A 19816-nucleotide genomic window follows, 5' to 3' on the forward strand; every position below is an offset into this window, starting at 1 on the left:
TTCCAGGAGGTTCTGTTGCATGATCTTCCCAGGCAGAGAGGTGAGGCTGACAGGGTGGTAGTTTCCAGGGTCCTCCTTTCTACCCTTTTTAAAGATGGGTATGATGTTTCCCTTTTTCCAGTCACCTGGCAGTCACCCTGGCTGCCATGACATTTCAAATATCATGGAGAGTGGCTTGGCAACTACATCAGCCACTTCCTTCAGGACTCTGAGGTGTATTTCATCAGGTCCCATAAACCTGTACACATTCCGGTTCCTCAGGTGGTCATGAACCTGATTCTCATTTATAGTGGAAGGGACTTTACTCTCCCAGTCCTCATCCTGTCATCCATCCATTGCAGCGATGTGGGAAGAAAGGTCACCATTGCAGACTGAGGCAAAAAAGTTTTCAGTACCTCAGCCTGTTCATTGTGCATTGTTACCTGTTCACTCACATTGTTTGTCAGAGGGGATATACCTTCTTTGACCTTCTTTTTCTGATTAACATACCTGTAGAAGCCCTTCCTGTTACTCTTTGCATCCCTTTCCAGGCATTTCCAGTTTTGCCTTGGCCTTCCTCACTGCCTCCCTGCACAATTGTACTTCATCTCTATTCTCTTCCAAGGTTGCTTGGCCTAATTTCCACTGCCTCTTCATTTGCTTCTTGCCCTTTAGTTTGACCAGCAGGTCCCTACTCAGCCATGCAGATGTCCTGCCTGCCTTGCCCACTTCCTTGCTCCTGGGGATTAGCTCTTGTGCTATATGGAAGACTTGTTAAAGATCTGCCAGCTCTGTCCCACTCCTTTCTTCCTGAGGGCTGTCTCTCAGAGGATCCCACTGACTATCTCCCTGAAGAGCTGGAAGTCTGCCTTCCTAAAGTTCAAGAGCCTGACTTTACTCCTTACCTGACCTATATTCCCCAAGTCTGCAAATTCCACCGATGCATGATCTCTGCAACCCAGGCTACCTTCAGTCCTGACATCCCCAATTAGTTCACTTACACTGGTGACCATCAAGTCTAGTATCTCATTCCCTGGTAGGGCTATCTATCACCTGATTCAGGAAGTTATCCTCCATGCATTCCAGGAGTCTCCTGGATTGCCTGCATCAGAAGTACACCGTGCCACTTTCACAGCAGGTATTAGGGTGGTTGAAGTCTCCCAGCAGGACAAGAGCCTGTGAGCACAATCCCTTCTGTAGCTGGAGCAGGAAGGCTTCATCTGCAGATTCCCCTTGATCAGTCAGCCTGTTGCCTCAGTTTTCGACTGCCACAGGCTTTTGATCTGCTCATGGCTGTTCTTCAGAGACAGCTCTTCACACTTAATGTGTCTTGATGTGAAGGGCAACCCATTCGCCTCTCCTTCCTCTCCTGTCTGTTCTGAATAGTCCATAGCCATTGATAGCTGTGTTCGAATCATAGGATTTGTCCTAGCAAGTTTCAATAATGGCAAGAAGGTGATAACTTTGCAGCAGCACAGTGGCTTCCAACTGCTCCTGTTTGTTGCCCATGCTGTGTGCATTGGTGTGACGGCACCTCAGCTGTGTTTCTTGGCCATGTCACCTTCATATATAACAACCCTCACTACCTTGGAGACATTTCCCTGGTGTCTCTGCATTGGCTTCTGTTATCTCAGGAGTCCCTGGCTCAACTTTGTGAGACTGCAGGCATGTTCCAGCATGTCTAATGCCTCTTGGAGTCACCTGCAGAGGGGCATCACTAGCACCCTGTCCCTCTAACCTTTTCATACCATCCCACAGCTTGCCAGAGATAAGCCTGATATCACTCCCTTACCCCCTCACATCTGGTTTAATCAAGAAACTGGGTTCCCTAGAAGGGATGTGAGAGGATTCACCACAACCGTAAACACCCTCAATGAGGTTATTCCTTTGAGGACTAACCAATGAGGAGCAGTCAAGGAACATCTTTTACTGCACTGGTTGGTATGACCTATTCCCCAGGAGGAAGCAATGGCACTTTGGACCCCATCCCCTGAGTCCTTTTGTTTAAAGCTTGTCTATCCAAACTGGTCAGCCTGCTGCCAAAGATTCTATTGCCCTGTTTAGACGGGTGGAACCCATTCCTCCCAAACAGGCCACAATCACTAAAGCACAACACATTGTCATAAAAGGCAAAACCTTCTCGACGGCACCAGCCTTGAAGCCAGATGTTGATCAGCACTATGCATCTGCTTCTGGCTGTTCTCATTTCTCTAACTGGTAGGAGAGATGAGAAGTTGACTTGGGCACTGATGTTTTTCACCTGCCTTGCCTGGGCTTTATAGTCTCCCTTGATCCTGCCCATTTTTTGTCTTATGGCATCATTGTACCCTCATGAAAAAGTACTACTCCATGCTCTTGACAAGCTGGGGTACCCTCTCAGCATCATAGCCCCTGGTGGGCAGCACAGCTCCTGTAGCTCTCTGTCAGGCCAGCATGATGGTGAGCTTTGAAAATTTATGATGCTATTCCCCAAACAGCAGTTTGGAGAGAAACTTTACTATTTAAATATCTGTCTTTAAATAAAGTATCTCTGTGTGCATAAGGTTCAGCTCTTCAGGAACCTAAACAAAAGAATGTGTACATGTCTTATGTGAACAGTGGAAGTTCCATTCAGTCATAATTGAGCCAGTAGCAGTAGTTGACAATAGTTTCTTGGATTTGCTATGTATCATTTTTGTTCACTTTCTTCCTTAATTTTCATCATTTATAGAGGCATATAGAGGTCGATGACTAGTCTAAAATGCAATCTAAAATTCACTTCAGAGTGATTTGCTTGTACCAGGTAGCAGCAGCTCCTACCTCTGCGGGCAGGCTATTCAGTCAGGAGTTGCACACTGAGAACCACGTGGCTTCAGCAAGTATCTAAACCTGGGCAGCCTTGGAACATACCTGCATGCATAATTTGGGACACAGGAGCAAGGCTAAAGCATAGTATTGCAGGACTGGTAGGGTGGGTTTTGCTAAGATGGTTAGGGAATTGTATGAAGGTCTAGTTTAAGGAGTGGGAGGTGAGGGTTATTTACTCAGGCAGCGTTCAAATTCAACTAAACCTGCAGAAACATAGGAAAAACAATAACAACTACCAATTGACATATTTTATCATAAAGAGGAAATTGGGGTATAATTTTATTAATTCTCTCATGCCAAAGATAAGTAAGCCTCAGAAAGACTGCAGTCTTTCTGGTCTAGTACAAGCTATAAAACTGATGCTGGCAATTATGAATTGAAGAATTATGCAACAAGAGTAAGGACAAACAGATTAGAAAGTTTTTGCATAGTGAGAATTTGATAGTTTAACTTTGCTTTCTGGTTGTTTCTACAGACAAACGTGTATTCCCCCTTGTGAAGAGTAAGGGCTTCCTTCTTTTTTTTTTTTTAATAACTGAATTTTCAAATTCAGTTATTCCAAAATAAGCCATTTTAAATGGGGTGCAAGGAAGAATTGTTATGTTACTATATACGGCAGAATATAAGCATAGGCTTTATGCATGGCAGTCAAAATAGCATAATTTTTTCCACTTATTTTCCTTTGACATTTGATGATGTGGTATAAAAGGATATTTTTTCCCTGCCTACCCTGATTTAATTCTCATAATTAATTTCTAAAGAAAAATAACAGAAATAAAAAAGGGTCTAGAGCTAGGAACAAAATAGTGGAAGATATAAACAGAATACTATATGAAAGGATAGTGGAAATAATGAAAGTGTTTTTGTAACACGGGCATGATACAGTATAAGAAATAATGAATGACATAGAAAAGATAAATTGAACTTTCCTGTTGATCTTTCCTACTAACTCAGGAACAAGGTGACATTCTGTAACATTTCCAAAGCAATATATGTAAATTGGAGGAAGGCATTTACTTTCCCCTCCACCCTGTTTTTCTAAAAACAACATGTACTTAAGTTCTGGTCATCCACTGTCATGAGATAGTATGATATTCACTAAAACTGGAACAAAACTGGAAATGTACTTTAACAAAGAAACATGCATATATATATAGGATAAGATACAAAACCCCAAAATATCTAAATTCTCTTGATCTGAGCCTTGCGTAATTGCTGATATATGGTGATAGGGTGAAATCCTTTTGTACACTTTGCTTTGCAATGGTCCATTACCATAAGTAGTGTTAATTCTCTTTTAAAAATATTCAAATACTGATCTGTCTAGTTTTACATACAATGTCTTATGTGCTTGAATTAATTTAAAGCACTTAAATGCCCTAACATGGATTCTGGTAAGCAATGTACAGGTAAGTCAAATCTTCCCGAGCTCTCACCAACCTTCAGTGTGCTCCTGAAACAAGCATATGAGGATTGGACTCTGTTCTCTTTTTTGTCAGTTTATCTTTCTCCCCTTCCACATGTTTTTGTTCGCTTTAACATAAAGTGTGCAGTTGTTTAACAGTTATGTGTTATATTAAAGGTTTTGTGGTACAAAAACCTTGCTGTGTTTACACAGGTGGTTTGATTGCTGATAACGTTTGTGTATAACTCTGATAAAAGCAATAATTCTGCTGTCTTCCTCTTAGCTGGTATACTCGTCTTTTATGTAGCACAGTCCAGTGAACCTGTATGGAGGAGACTGTGAATGCCACTACATTACCAGTCCCACAGGTATCTGGTTGTTCTTCAGAAGGTACAAGGTGAACTACTCTTCAGTTGCTGGTAACTGAGCCTCTGCTGTGACCGTACTGCCCTGAATTCTGATCCACTTATATTCTTGTGTACATTCTGGTGCATATACCTTTATCTTGCCAGACAGGCAAGGTACATATTGCCCAGAGATTGGATGCCCCACCCCTGGAAGTGTTCAGGGCCAGGTTGGATGGGGCCCTGAGAAGCCTGACCTAGTGAGTGGCATCCTGTAGCCGGGAGGATTGCAACTACGTGGTCTTTAAGGTCCCTTCCAACCCAAACCACTCTGTGAATCTATGATCTTCATAAATAGCACTACTCTGAACTCCTGTTTTTTCACTGTACATGTATAAGAAAGAGGACAAAAGTGAGTTTTACTGGCTTCCACCACTGCTTTTCCAGTCCTCTCCAGGTCTCAGCCCGGTCTCATCCCACTCCTGGTGACTTGCCTCCTCCTTTGTCCACTTTGCCAGTTGGGGCTTTCAGAGAAGAGGGAAGGTAACTGCTCTTGACACTATCTCATGGAACATACATGTGGTGAGTCACCATCCACATCTGACTCAACCCAGATCTTGTTTTGATCCTTGATGGGAAGGATTTAGTCTAAGCCTTGTAAAACCACCTGACAAGTCACCTTTCTTACTCTTACTCTTCAGGACAGAGTAAGAGCTGTTGGCACACTTGGGTCCTCCACACGCTTCTGCTCTGTAAAAATGCTGGTGAACTTTGGACATGTGGTGGGAAGGTGGTGGAAAGCCATCTCTTGTACCAGCCATGTCTGGCAGCCATTCAGCCACAGCAAATGGCAGGTGAGTGAGGGAGCACTTTGGTGCTTCCAGCCACCCTGCAGAGCTTCAGTGTTGTCTCAGACTGTGGGACACCCACCAGCTTGGGCTCACAGCATAAGCCTGAGTCCAGTGTCTGGAACAGAGCAAGAAAGGGAGGTGCAGGGAAGGCAGCAGTCTTAGGAGAGGCAGAGTCAGCTCTTCTCCTTCTGCAACATATCTGCTGGGGGGAATTCTAGACTGAGAAGCCTACAGCTGTCCGACAGTACCCTGTTGTGACAGCCTCCACTCTTTGCAATGCTGGCAGTCCCCAGCTGCAGCTCCATCAGGGGCAGCTGGCTCTGCCTTGGGTCACTGCAGAGCCCCTGATCTTCTAAACAGTGCCTGGGGGCTTGCTCGTATGTAATGGGGTACCTCGCTGCAGGGCACACTTCCCTCTTTTTACAGATCATGTTTAACACGCAGAATAATTTGATACTGCAGTATCTATTATATCCTACAATTTTCACTTTGATTTTACCCAATCTTTTATATTTGTGTGAGGATTTTTAGACATCTAGTTGCTCTGCATGTGCACCAGCAGTGCACAATGTGCCAGCATTTGCTGAATCCTGTTTGGAAAGTAAATGGTATGACTCTGAAATGTCAGTTGTGAAGGAGGTAGAAAAGAAGAAAGAATTACAAATCTAGTTATTTCTTTAGACTTTTTTTCAAAAAACTGCTATCCATCCCACTTGATAGCATTGATTCCTTCCTCAGCTGTCTCTCTGCACAGGTTTGCAGATGTATCCTCTAAAGGAACCCAGCAGAATGGTTTGAGTTTAAAATCCTCATAATCTTTTCTGTGAGCCAATAGTGTTTTGGTAGGTTTTAGGGTCAGTTTTGGCAATCAGATAATTTCATTGATATGGTTTGGAGTGCAGCCCTCAGACATTTGGATTTAAACACATCTAGGAGGGACTACACTGTAGTGAGGCAGAGTGTATTGCCTTTCCATTCCTCTTGCCCTTACTGTCTCAGCACCATGCTAGGACAGCACCAAAGTGGCTACTTTTATCAGAAAACAAAAAGGACATCTCTTTGATACTGATTTGAAAAGTAACTGTTCTGTTCCACGTGAATCTGTGGGACTCTGCCAGTGCCTAGATTTGGGCAAAGTTAGTTGGTGGCTCAGCTTCACATAACTGAAAGTCATTCTGATTTCTGCACTGTGGTGTAATTGCTTAAAAAAACATGTTATTTGATGATTAAGATTCTGGAGTGAATTGTGTTCTTTTGGGTTCTTGCACTGTTTCTCCATCAGGGACTTGGTTTCAGTGGTGTGCAGCTGCTGGAGTTGATTTACAGTGCTGCGGCTGTGGCTAGTCATAAATAAATCCTCTTATATAGTTGTTATGAACACCTGTTAGATCATCTGTCAGCAAAGCGCTGTTCACATTTATCATGGTGCGGTAGTTATTTTACCTCAATCCATTTCCGACTGACTCGGCCTCCATCACTGGATTACTATTACCACACCATAATCGCTCGTTTCCACTCCATGTTACAACTTGCAGATAAAAGATTTCACTACTTGGCCAAATTTCATAAATAAAGGAGCAGTTCAGTGCAGTAAAAGTTTATTTTTGTCATCATTTGTCACCCCATTATTCTATAAATCAAATGGAATAGCGCTATTGCTAGCTCAGGCGTTGCTGTCAGCCCTAGGCATGGAAATGGTCCGTTTCTTCTTTTTAGATGAGATGACATGTCTTTCAGACTTAACTGGCTTATGGCTTTGTTTCACCCATTTTATTTTATCAGCCCTTCAGAAAAATCCTTGGGGACCAGAGAGACTAAAGAAGTAAAATGGAATCAGAAAACACAGTAAAACATGTTGCTTTAGCTGTGTTATGTTCATTTCCCTCCCCCACAATCATTCATTTACAAACTTCTCTGCAAAAATAATGGATCCGGATATAAACAGCTCCTCAATGCATTTCCCAGCTTTGTGCAGATTTTATGGCTTATGTCAAACCTTGGGACTGAAAGGGCTCCAGAGAGGGTGCTACAAAGTCCTGCTAATGCTTTTGCTCCTAAATGGACTTCCAAACTGTTCGGGGATTGCACTGTAAGGTTGTGCTTTTGTTTTGAAGGTCTGTGCTGAAGACTTGCGTTTTGGGGTCTGAATCATCTAATAATGTCGTGCTGTGCCTTGCTATGCAGCTTCACAATGAAAACCTTCAGGGTTCAGGATATTCCTCCATGCCTTCCCAGGCCCAGCCTTCACAGAAGTGTTGTTTGCTTTTTGTTTTTTTCAATGATTTCCTAACTCTAGCTATAAAATTTGTTCCTGGGACATACTTTGATTTTTTGGCTCCATGTCTGTTACAGATGCTTGGCGTTTTCTTGATTTATTGGGAAGTTAGTAGATGTATCTCAGGCTAAATTTTGAAGAAAGCGATATTCCTTAGTTCAAAAAGAGCCAGATAGGATGATGATAAAGGGATGGGGTAATAGAAAAGGGTTTATAGTTGATATTATACTTCTGAGTTGGTTCTAATTCAAGTTACATTCTTCATAGTCATTATGTAGCTCATAAATTCAATAAAGTGTTTTACTATTACTATAAAAATGACAGGAGGGGGGTTTTATGTTGTAAGTTTCGTTAGTTGCTCTTTCTGTTTTATGTTGAAGTTCTCAGGCCATTATGTCATTAAACTCCTTGGAGTCTGAAGGGCTCAGACCCCTCTGTTCCTTAGCACTGATGCAGCGCCTGCTGTGGGGCAAAGGTCTGTTCTGCCGGTCTCTGTCACCGTCATCTTCCTTGCCAGTGACTCTCTTTAGTTCCATTTTGACCTTGTTTTTCATTCAGAAGTTCAGGTACCTGCCTTTGCAAAGAGGCAATGGGAGTTTCAGTGTGGTTGTGGCCCCACTTTGGATTCTGAGCTCTGGACATTAGTTCTCAACTCTGGCTGAGCTACTCATATGTGAAAATGGCTAAACCTTCTTACTGCAGTGGGTCTTGGGTAGCTGTGAGAAGATCCCGCTACCAAAGAGGAATGCTACGCTATGGAAATAAAATTAATTTGGAGAGTTCATCCTCATGCTTTCCTTCCCAGAGACACTTGCTGTGACTTTTCTCTAACTGCTTTTGTTGTAAAATTATGATCTTGTCTTGACTTGAGATTCTTGTTCAGTTTTCTGTGGGCAAATGCTTGCAAACATAGTCTTGTGCATATGCTGGGAAGGTCTCTAAAGGCAAATCCAGCAGGATTTTTGCTTTTTCACTGATGGGGGGAGGGGGATTTTTGCAAAGGCACTGTAGAATTTCTATTATTTCTGCTTCATCAGAGGAAGGAGGCATTGAATATCTGACCCTGGAGCCTTTGCTTTCTCCAGATGTTTGTTTTGCACACAAATAATCTCCATGAAAACAGCAACTGCTAATTCAGTGGCCAAAGTGCATCAGGACCCTAATCTAAAACCTCCCAATCTATCCAGCTGTCTGGCATTTGCTATTATAGGGCACCAACAGAGAAATGAGGCTGTGGCTTTATCACTGCACCCTGGGTGACAACTTGATTTTCTGCTTTCACCGCAGGCAGCAGCAGCCCAACATGATGGGGCTGTTAATTTGTGCATTTCATGGTGTCTGTCAGGGGGCTGGGAGAGGAGGGTTTCAGGGGAAGGGAATGGAGCATGTCCCAGCCTCGGAAGCACCTGTCTGCATTGACGGCACAGAGCACTTCTTATTAGCGTGCAGGTCTCTAAATGCAGCCCCGGGATGACAGCCTGGCATTCCCAGCACCCACACAGTGTGACAGGCGCAGGCAGCCGGTCCCATTGTTTGCCCTTGATGAGCATGTCATTAATGGAAATGGAAGAAAGTGAGGGCCACATCAGCATTCAAATAGCCTCCATCCTCTCTGCCATTCAACTGCCTGGCTCAGGCGGCTGCAGGTTTCCTTCTGCAGCTCCACTTACACGTTTTCACAGATTTATTCCCATTGCATAAAAATCCCCTCTATGCAGCTCTGGCCCTATGCCCTCCCATTCCCCTCACATGCACAAACATGTTCTCCAGTATCATCTGATCCACCAAAAATAAAGTGGGTGTTCTTCCCTTCCTCCCTCTTTTGAGAATTGCTTAAGTACCATTGCCAAATACTTGCTCTTTACAACCCAGGAAATGGAAGGTGCTATTTATTTAAACTTGAAGCATCAAGCAAGGGCCTGATGTATTGTTTGTAATGTTCTTATTTGCTCAAAAGCTTGCTTGTCTTGTTGACCTGTTTCTCTGTAATATATTGCAATATATTTGTTTTGGAACATTTCACCTGGTAGGTATGGAGTAAGAGGATTGCAGGCAGAAGGAGAAATAACTAAAAAATCCATATGCCTCCTTAATGACAGTCTCACTGGAAACATGATTAAAGTCATGCTGTTCTCCCTGAAAACCCTTTTTCAAAGTTCTGTGACTTAACAATAGACGGCCCATGGATACCTGGAGACAAATACCCATCTTGTTGGGCTACACCACCTTAGGCTGTCAGTACCCCTCTGACCTCACATGTACCATGTGAGCTCTTTGAGGGCAGGTGGTGTGTTTGTCTTCTGGTTTTTCATGGCACAGTCCGCAGCAGGATGCAGGTTGATGATTAGTGCTCCTGAGCAGACCAACAAAACAAATAACACCATATCATAATTCAGCTGATATGAAGCATGTACCTTGGGCACACTGGCATCTGGCCAGATCTTAAATGTATGTTTTTGTGCTTTAGTTTTGTGTTAGTCTGTTTCCGTAATAATACAATTAGTGCTCACAGGGGAGGCTATTGACACTACCACCAGGATCAGTTTGCTCTTTGCTGTATTTCCAAATTGTTCTCATTACACATCCAACTTGCAGGTTGGATGTGGTACCCCTTGCCTTTCATCTGCTTTTGTCTTCTCCAACCAGTGATTTAGCCTCAAAGATGAAGTTCTCTCCACTAATAAAAGGCTGGAGCCAAAAATGAATGAACACTGCTGGATGATTTCCAAACCTTGGAACATTTTGTATCCCTGTTTAACCTCAAGAGACATCAGAGAAAGTGAGCCCAGAGATTTTGCATCGGCCAGTTCCAAAACAGATACCGCAGGACTAAATAGTAGGAGCAGAGCTGTTACAAAACATTTTGGTAAGCAAAACTACTGCTAAAACACTGTCCTTCCGTGCTTCCGCTCCTGCCAGCACTGTTCTGGACTCAAAAATCCTCCTGAGATGTGATAAGTTTAGGTCTTGGGTGTCTTTCCCCTAAAAAGTGCTTCTCTTCCACTGGTGACTGTGGGACCTTCCCAAGCATTCTGCTCTCTGCAGCTTGGGTCCTGGCACCAGGGCAGTAGTGGCATCCATCTGGTTTTGGCTGTGATCTCTGAGACCAGGATGGTGAAATATTTGGGTTGCCCCTTAGGTGCCAAAGGTACATCCCAGCACGATTACCTGATGCAGCCAAGGCTGCATTCTCTTGCCCTGGCTCCTACTGTTTGCTCTTCCTTCTTTTGCTAACCAGTTTGAACTGCACAAAACAGCTTGGGTCTTGCCTTTCTGTACTTTGTGCAATAGCACTCTGCTTTCAGTAGGAGCCTCTAGGTGTTGCTGTAATATAAATAATAATTATCTTTGGGGACTAATTGAACGAGGGCAGTTAAAGTTGAGTGAGACCACAAGAAGAAACCTGTAAGTTCTCTTGTTTATAATAGTTGATATTATTTCTGCATAGTTTAATAATTCAACAAATTCTAGAAACTGCATTTTATCAGGTTGCCTTGACCTCAAAAAAAAAAAAAGAATTTTTTTCCATTGTTTCCACTGGCAAACAACCAAAGACCAGTCTTTCTTCACCAGAAATATCTCTAGAAATGGCTGTAAGGGTTTGCTGAACATTTTAAAATTAAAGCCAACTGTGGCATCACGACAAGTGAAGTACCCTCTTCCCAGGTCACAGCCCCAAGCAACATCCAAATCAAACAAGGGGGCAAGTGGCTCACCTAGAAGGAGTAAAAAATTCTCAAAACTGATACATTGAAACATTGTGTTCAAGAAACCATAATGCTACAATCTTCAACATTAGTGAAGGAGTATTTTATGTGGCAACCATTCCGAAACATCATCTTGCAAAATATACATAGAAGGGACCACAGAAATAAGTTTAAAAAAAATACTAAATCTACTCTGGAGGAATTGACTACTACTCTGCTTTTAAAACTAAGCCCCCATAATTTTAAAAGTAATTCAGAAAATGTAACAGATACGCACCTAATGTGGCACCAGAAGGTAGAACTGACAAATGGAGAACAGACTTCCACAGAAAAAGTTTATGGGGTACATTTTCAGAAGCAATGAGTAATTTTAAATGCGTCATATGTTACTGGAGCCTATAGACAGTACCCGATTTTCTCAGTTCAATTCAATGTCCTCTGAGAAGCAATTCCCCAGCCCATCTTCATTTGGACACCATAAAAGCTGAGACAAATGGAAAATCTGTACCCAATGGCTTACAGGTAGGGAAAGTCATCTGACTGCAAGCTTGGTCAGGAATGTCATTATCTCAAGCAGACTTTATCTGCTTGAGGTGAGAGTGTGCTGCTCCATTTGTATCGCCTTGATTTGCCATGGAGCCATCCATATTGTGCTTTGCTGCTTGGGCCTCCTATGAATTCAGTGGAGATCAGAAGCCATCCATTTATTTTCTTTGAGTTTGAACAAGATTTTGTCTTTGGCTATGCATTTAGAGATTTTGTGTATGACATCTGAAGTGCAGTTCCGGATTTGTCATTTAGGGAGCAGATCTGTTTGCATGCACATGCATACAAGTGCACAGACAACAGTGCACCATGAGTGAGAGGGCAGTTTCACAATCAGTATGTAATATTTTAACTTACCAGTCTTGTATGCTTTATTCTTCAGGGAAGATATCACTTTCCCTGTGTATATGATATCACAAAGATTACAGTTTTGTGATACAGAGGTTATACCACTCCTTCACAGAGGATAATATAAGAGACTTCAGGTAACATGCAAACTGTTGTTGCAATACCTTAAAGACCATTGGGAAGATCGAGGAATAGTTTGTTCTCTGTGTTGAAGATGAAGAGGTAGTAATGTAGCAAGGCTCAGTTTAGGCACAGGAAAGCTACCTGACACTAGGGACACTGCAGCCACAGAGCAGGCTGGCTGGAGAGGTTCCGAAGGCTCCAGAACTAGAAATCATTACATGTTAAGTAAATAATCTGTCAGGATAACATACATTACAGTTTTAGGTTACAGACAAGATGATGTCCAGTCCTTTTTTCTTCTGTGAATGTGTAAGGAATATTTAAACTCTAGTTGATCTTTCATCCTACATACTCCTTGCTTAAGTGTATGTACTTGGACTCTGTCTCTTGGGAAGAAAAAATGGTTTGCTCAGTTGCTTTCTGCTTTGCTCTTTCCTGAGCTCCCATCTCCTGGCCAAGTGCCTGCCTTTCTTTTGTTCTGGTCTGTGAAGTGGTCAAATGCACAATTATGAAGATGTGGAGTTGCATATATTTTGAATTAAGATTACCCACTTTCCGATACTCAGATTATTGCTACATCAACTATTATTTTTTATGCTACTAAATGCTGTCAGCTCCTGCCTTTTCAGAGGAAGAACAAAATTCTGCAGTGGATCTGTGTAGCATAATATCTGCCTATTTTGCTTTCCAAAAATATGTACTTCTCAGGAGGTATAAAAGATTTCTAATGAAAAATTAAGCAGTAGCATAACACCATCTTCACACTACTTTTGCTAATTCACATATAATTCTCTGTTATTATATTCCATCATATTTCTCTTGACAACATCTATGTTCTGCCTTACTTTCTTAGGGTCCTATTGTCAAAGCAGTTCTTTTTAGCTTGGCCCCCTTTTTGATCGCTTCAGCTTTTCTGTGCATTTTTCCATTCAAAAAGTTGTGGTTTGTTTATCAAGCACTGGATTTGGTATGTTTGAAGCAAACAACACATAAAACCTGTTCTTTTTTTTAAAGAATCAGGCAGACACTACAATTTATGTTGCATTTTTCAAAGTACGTCTTTTAACCATGAAGAAAGTTTGGGGCTGAATTTCCAGTGTCCCTTTAATGTTGTTGTTTTTTAATAGACTTCATCTTTGCCTTCAATTTTCGTAATGTTTGGAGCACCTTCATTCATCTTTTCTTACCATTTTTTCCTTCTGGAATTCTAATAGCTGTAAGCAGAGTTTTCAAGGGAGTCTCACTTCATTGCTCCGCTTCTGAAGGCAACCCCTTGGACCGAGTTGCAGAGCAGAAGGTAAAGGAAAAGATAAAAGCCATTACCAGTGCAATGCTCCCAGCAGCCTTCTCAGTGGAAATGTGGTGCTTCCCAGCACCTGAACATAAAAACCATAGTGAGCACTGGTGAGACTGGTAAGGTGCTGCAATGTCTGAGTTCACCTCCTAAGGGGACAGCACAGTTGTGTTTATTGAAAATATGTCCTTTATTCCTCTTTTTGTGCTTTGAAGTGAAAGTTGCTGTATGGTGCTTCATTTCAGCTGTATTTAGTTAATGGGATTATGTGGGCCCACCAAGCCACTCCGACACTTCCCTCCTCAGCTGAACAGAATATAACAAAAGGCTCATGGGTCAAGATAAGAAAAGGGAGAGATCACTGACCAATTACTGTCATGGGCAAAAATAACTCAACTTGGGGAAAACAGTTTCATTTTTTGCAAGCAAATCACAGTAGGGTAATGAGATAATGAGAAATAAAACCAAATCTTAAAAGACATTCCCCCACCACTCCCTTCTTCCTGAGTTCAACTTCATTCTCATTTTTCTCTTCCTCCTCCTGCCAGCAGCGCAGGTGAATGAGGAATACAGGCTGCAGTCAGTTCAACACACTTTGTCTTTGCTGTTTCTTCCTCTTCACACTCTTTCCCTGCTTCATTGTGGGATCACTCCCATGGAAGATGGTCCTACACATACTTCAAAGTTAGTCCTTCTTATGTGCTGCAGTTCTTCATGAACTCTCCAGTGTAGGTCCCTTCCATGGGGTGCAGTCCTTCAGGAACAGGCTGCTCCAGCATGGGTCCCCCATGGGGTCACAACTCCTGCCAGCAACCCTGCTCCAGAATGGGTTCCTCTCCACAAGGCCCCAGGTCCTACCAGGACCCTGCCCCACCATGAGCTTCCCACAGGGTCACAAACTTTTTCAGAGTCATCCACCTGCCTCAGAAGACTGCATGAAGTTTTCCATGGGCTGCAAGTGGATCTCTGCTCTACCATGGACCTCCATGGGCTGCCAGGGCTCAACTGCCTCACCATGGTCTGCACCACAAGCTGCAAGGGAATCTCTGCTTTGGTGCCCAGGGCACCTCCCCTCCTTGTTCTTCACTGACCTCAGTGTCTACAGAGCTGTTCCTCTCACATATTCTCACTCTTCTCTTGGGCTGCAATTGCTGTTGTGCAGGGTTTTTTCCGCCTTCTTAAACATGTTATGCTAGAGGTGTTACTACAGTGGCTGATGGGCAGGGCCTTGGCCAGTGGTGGGTCTCAGATATGTCTCAGAGATGACTGGCATGGGCTTTTTTAGACATAGGGCTTTCTCACAGTTCCTCACAGAAGCCAGTCCTCTAGACCCCTGCTATGAAAACCTTGCCACCCAAAACCAATCAAATTTCGTGAAAAGCTCTGGCTTTTTTTCATGCACCTGCACACCCCCTCTAGATTCATATGTTTTCTTTGTGTTCTAACAGAAATTACTACCATTTTAACTACATTCTCGCTAGTACAGGTATGGAAGAGCCTAACAGACTGAGGTCATATGATTATGGCACAGTATCCAAACATGGCAAAGACAATAAGCAGCTTTAGGACCTCAGTCCTCAACAGTGTGAGAAAAATTTTCAAAGTCATCACTAAACAAATCTCAATCAGAAATTAAATGTCTTCACTGCCTTTAATTTTAAAGAAAAACAGTATTTGTTGTTCAGACATCTGTAGTGTATTTACAGCGCTCTGTGTTTCCCATATGACATGGCCCTAGCTGTGAGAAAAGACAGTTTCTCCATTTGTATTTACAGTCAAGATATTAGATGTACTTTGGCATATTTGAATATACACATATATATATTAGGAGTTTTATAGTGCTTTTGTTGAATTTTAAATAAAAGGTGTCATGCCTTTTGCATACAATACAGGATCCTTTTACATTATACCTCCCTTTTGTCATCTCACGGGCAGGAGAAGTTTTGTCTTGAACTGTGTGTAAAACATACAGCCGGGGAAGTGTGGTGGGTTTTTTAACACGCATGTGTGGAAGATTGATTCCATAAGAAGGTGGAGGTCCTTTTTATTAACACGTATATCCCCTGTCAAACTCATCCAGGCAGGTGCTTTGGAACTGGGGAAAGCTTTGACCTACTCACCATTTTGTCAGTATGATTTTTGGAGCTGCTTTACTGTTCACTTCTAATAAAAAACAGAGAAACCGACACACACTTGTCAACACAATCTTGTCATGAGGAAGACTTCTGGAAGCCCACCAGGGGCTCTTGTTGTGCTGCAGGTCATTTATTATGGCTTTCTGTCTCATATCATTGGTATTTTGCACGTTTTGTGAATAAGTGAGCAACAGATTTGCCTGTTTCTGCTGGGTCTTTGCAATATTTAAATACTAAAGGCATGTGAAAACATCTTCCTTTTTTTTAAGAAGAGTACAGGTTTGAATGCAAACTAAACATATGGTTTCTTTCAGAATATATATATATATGTAATATCACCCTCCTCTTTGTACTGGTTTTGTTTCACTGACCATAGTCTAGTATTTTGACAGTATACCTGGTATTTATTTTTAATGAAGTGCACTTCTGTTCTTTCACTGCTTACCAACACTTTAATTTGAGAAGTTGTTTTTGCTAGCCTTGCAAGTATCCAATGTTCTTTGCAAAGTCAAGTCCATTTCCTGCAATAACCTTGCTTTGACCTGTTATCAGTTATATCATAAATTATTCAGTCTCTAATTGTTTCATCTTTTAACTACAAATTCACATGACTTAGCTTTATTACATAGGTCTGTGACAAGCTGGTGTGGATCAAAGTAGTCTCACATTTTTAAGGAACTTTCTTTAGTGGCTTGTAATTCCCTCTGTTCTACCGCTAGAATACGTTGTTATAGTTATTAATATTAGGGGTTTAGATATACTGTTGTCATTCCCAGAGGTCTCAGTTGTGTTTTAGGCCTCATTATGTGAAAGTCTTTTCAAAACCTGATAAGAGTTTAGCATGGAAAGCATGAGTGTAGCAGTACAGAGAATTTTCACTTATCCAGTTATTGTACTCTGTTTTCTTGGAAAATCTGAAGATGCTGTAGCTTCTAAATCCCATTTACCAGATCTTAACCAAACAAAGGCATGAAGTTTCCTTGGTATCTACCAAAAATATGGTGTAATACTGTAACAAGTAACTAGCATAGGACATGAACATGGGTGGTAAAAGGCTAGACGCTGTCTCTGATCCCTTGCTCTTTTAACATAAGACAAGGTCACAGCACCTGTTTTCACTATGAAATGGACATCTAAACTAGACAAAAGCCCTACAGAGGAGAAATTTCAAGATCGTTTATAACCCAGGCCAGTAGTCAAATATAACCATTTGCAGTAAATGTGCATCGGAGCTGGACAGCTAGAAAGGACTTGCCTCTCTCCCACAGTCTCCATAGAGAATTGGGTTTTTTTAAAGACACAATGAGAGAAATTGTTGTCTTTTTCCATGCAGAACATTATATTATGTGCTATGCTAATATTTTGCCTGTTCCTACCCTTTGTTCAGACCCATGGCCAGGTCTCTAACGGCTGCTCAGGATGCATCTCAAAAAGGGAGAAAGAGTCTTATCCTTGATGCAGCCACCACCTAAAACAATGCTTGAAGGAGAATAGCTATTCAGTCAGCCCAAGTATCCATTCATATTGCATAGGGCTTGTTGTTCTGCAGTCTCTCATCTTCCCATTAATTAATGGTGAAAATGCATATAACTAGGAAAACAGCAAACATACGCAGGGAATTAATTTATTTTTCATAAATAGAGATTGCCTCATCAGTAGAAAAGCAAAGACTTGAAGTGTCTCTTCATGTTCCAATTTTTGTTCTGAAAGCTGCCTGTTTCATTGCTTTCTCATCTCTTCTATTTAAACCAAACAACAATCATTTGATTATAACATCAAAAAAAAAAATCTTGTGGCTAAGGAAGAAAGTACTTTGGAGAGAGATTCAGGTTCAGCAGCTGGAAACGAGGGGAAAAAAATGGGACTGCACCAGTCTAATTGGTTTTGGTATAGAACAAAATTAGCTGAAGCCAAAGAGCAGTAAAATGCACTCACCTTTATTGCAAGCATTTGAAGCAGTGCTAAATGGTATGTGGGGGGAAAATCTGCTCTTTGCTCATGGCACAGGGCGTATATTAGAAAATAAAAATTGGTTGTGGAAACAACAATTGAATTGTGTGAAGTGCTTTGCCGGGATTCCAGGAATGGTGGCTTTAATGAGGCCCTACATTTAACAAATGCTAAAGCAGTTCTTAAATGAGATTTAATAGGATATTTTCGTCTTCTTTCAGCTCTTTGTTCTCTAACACATAGGTACCCCAGAGTGCACACATTTAATTTAAGAAAGTTTGACACAATTCCTCTCCTGTACCTGATGAATATGCTACTAAACATAAAACAGCTCCCTATCAGATCCTCACACAAGAAATCAGTGGCCTTCAATTCAAATCAGAGATCTATTTGCTTCTTGTGCTCTGCATTACAAAAAAGGATTTTAATTAGCAAGAGACACTGTTCCCATTGCCCATGAAATGCAACTGAATCCTAATTTCTTAACCACACCTAAGAGTAATTAATTATTGGGAAAAAATATTTAACAAGCCACTGCTGACCAGAATCAGGAATATGACCTGTCACCGTACAGTACATATCTGATGAGCTGTGTACTTTGGTTTGTGAAGCAAACAAACTTAACACTGGTTTGAATTCAAAGGTGTGTCCCTTGAAAAGCAGGGAACAGATACAATGGTGCCAGCGTGTTGTCTTTCTCAGAGATGCACTGAATCTTTAGGAATTGTTTCAAGTTTTACTCTGCTTTGCTCTTCTGAAGGGACAATGTGGCATATCTGAGGCACAGATGAGCCATCACCTTAACAGTTACCAAAAAAGTGAAATCCAGCATTAGAGGAAGTGCTGTTGTAACACTGGTGAGACTGGACTGTTGCATCCTCATGTTTCAGGCCTTCTTGATCTTGTATAGGTAAGCAAAAATGTGTGAAGAATAACCTCTGTTACATTTTGATCCGCTTAGAAAGTGTGCCAAAAATAATTTTTTTAACACTTGGAAACAGAGTCTAGAAGGAGGGATGTTGGTGTTGGTGTGGCGTTTTGTTTTGGTTTGGTTTTTTCCTTTTTTGCTTAACAATGTTATTGGTTGCTTTTGGTCTTTCTGAAACAAGACATGAGTATAAAATGACAGGAAAATAATTTTGTGGTCTCATGTCCTGTCAATCTCTGGAACAATTTGCCCTGGGCTGAAATCCAGGGGGATGTTCACATCTTTTAAAAGACTCTTTCAAGAAGTGCATGTGGATGAGGGCGTGTGTTTGTGAGATGGCTTGGGGGTTTTTGTGGTAAATTTTTAGGTGCTTTACTTTTCCAGCACCATTATTGTCTTTCACTGTTTGGGTAACAGAAAAAATTCTTCCTTCCAGCGTTCTTCTACCCTCTTGTTTTAATTACTGATATCTTTCTTAATCTGTTCCTAGCATTGCTGGAATATTTCTGCTTGTCAGCACATCAGGACACAAACCCAGCAGATCAGAAGGTACATGATATGCCCTTTAAAATTTTCTCAATGTTAACACTGCAAACAAGGACTGAAATTCTCTGGGTTGAACGGGGAGCTCCAGAGAGTATGGAGAGTTTCCAGACTTACAGAAGAAAACTGTAACCTTCTCTATTTCTACCAACTCTGCAGATGATAAAAACAATTGGTGGCCTCTTCTAAACCATTTGGAGTGTTGTTTCAGTTTCCAGTGGAGCAGTTGCCCATTCTGAAAGAAACAATTACCACACTCCATAGCAATTTAGAGAAGATACCAAATGGGAATGAAGACAGGATGACTGAACAGAATGCAGCCTCCTTGAGTTCAGAGCTGAGGTCCATTAAGGATGCTTATGTGATTGCAGTCTGTTCTGCATGTGAATACAAATAGGAATTTTAACATGAAGGATCTAAAAACTTCAAATTGAAGGAACTTTTAGACTGGATATGGCAAGGCAGCTAATACTCAGGTAGTAGATTCTCAAGCTGCCCATTCTTTGACTCAACAAAAATGGTGTACAAAATTCTTGACCAC

Source organism: Pseudopipra pipra, chromosome Z, assembly GCF_036250125.1.
Source record: "Pseudopipra pipra isolate bDixPip1 chromosome Z, bDixPip1.hap1, whole genome shotgun sequence".
Classification (NCBI taxonomy): domain Eukaryota; kingdom Metazoa; phylum Chordata; class Aves; order Passeriformes; family Pipridae; genus Pseudopipra; species Pseudopipra pipra.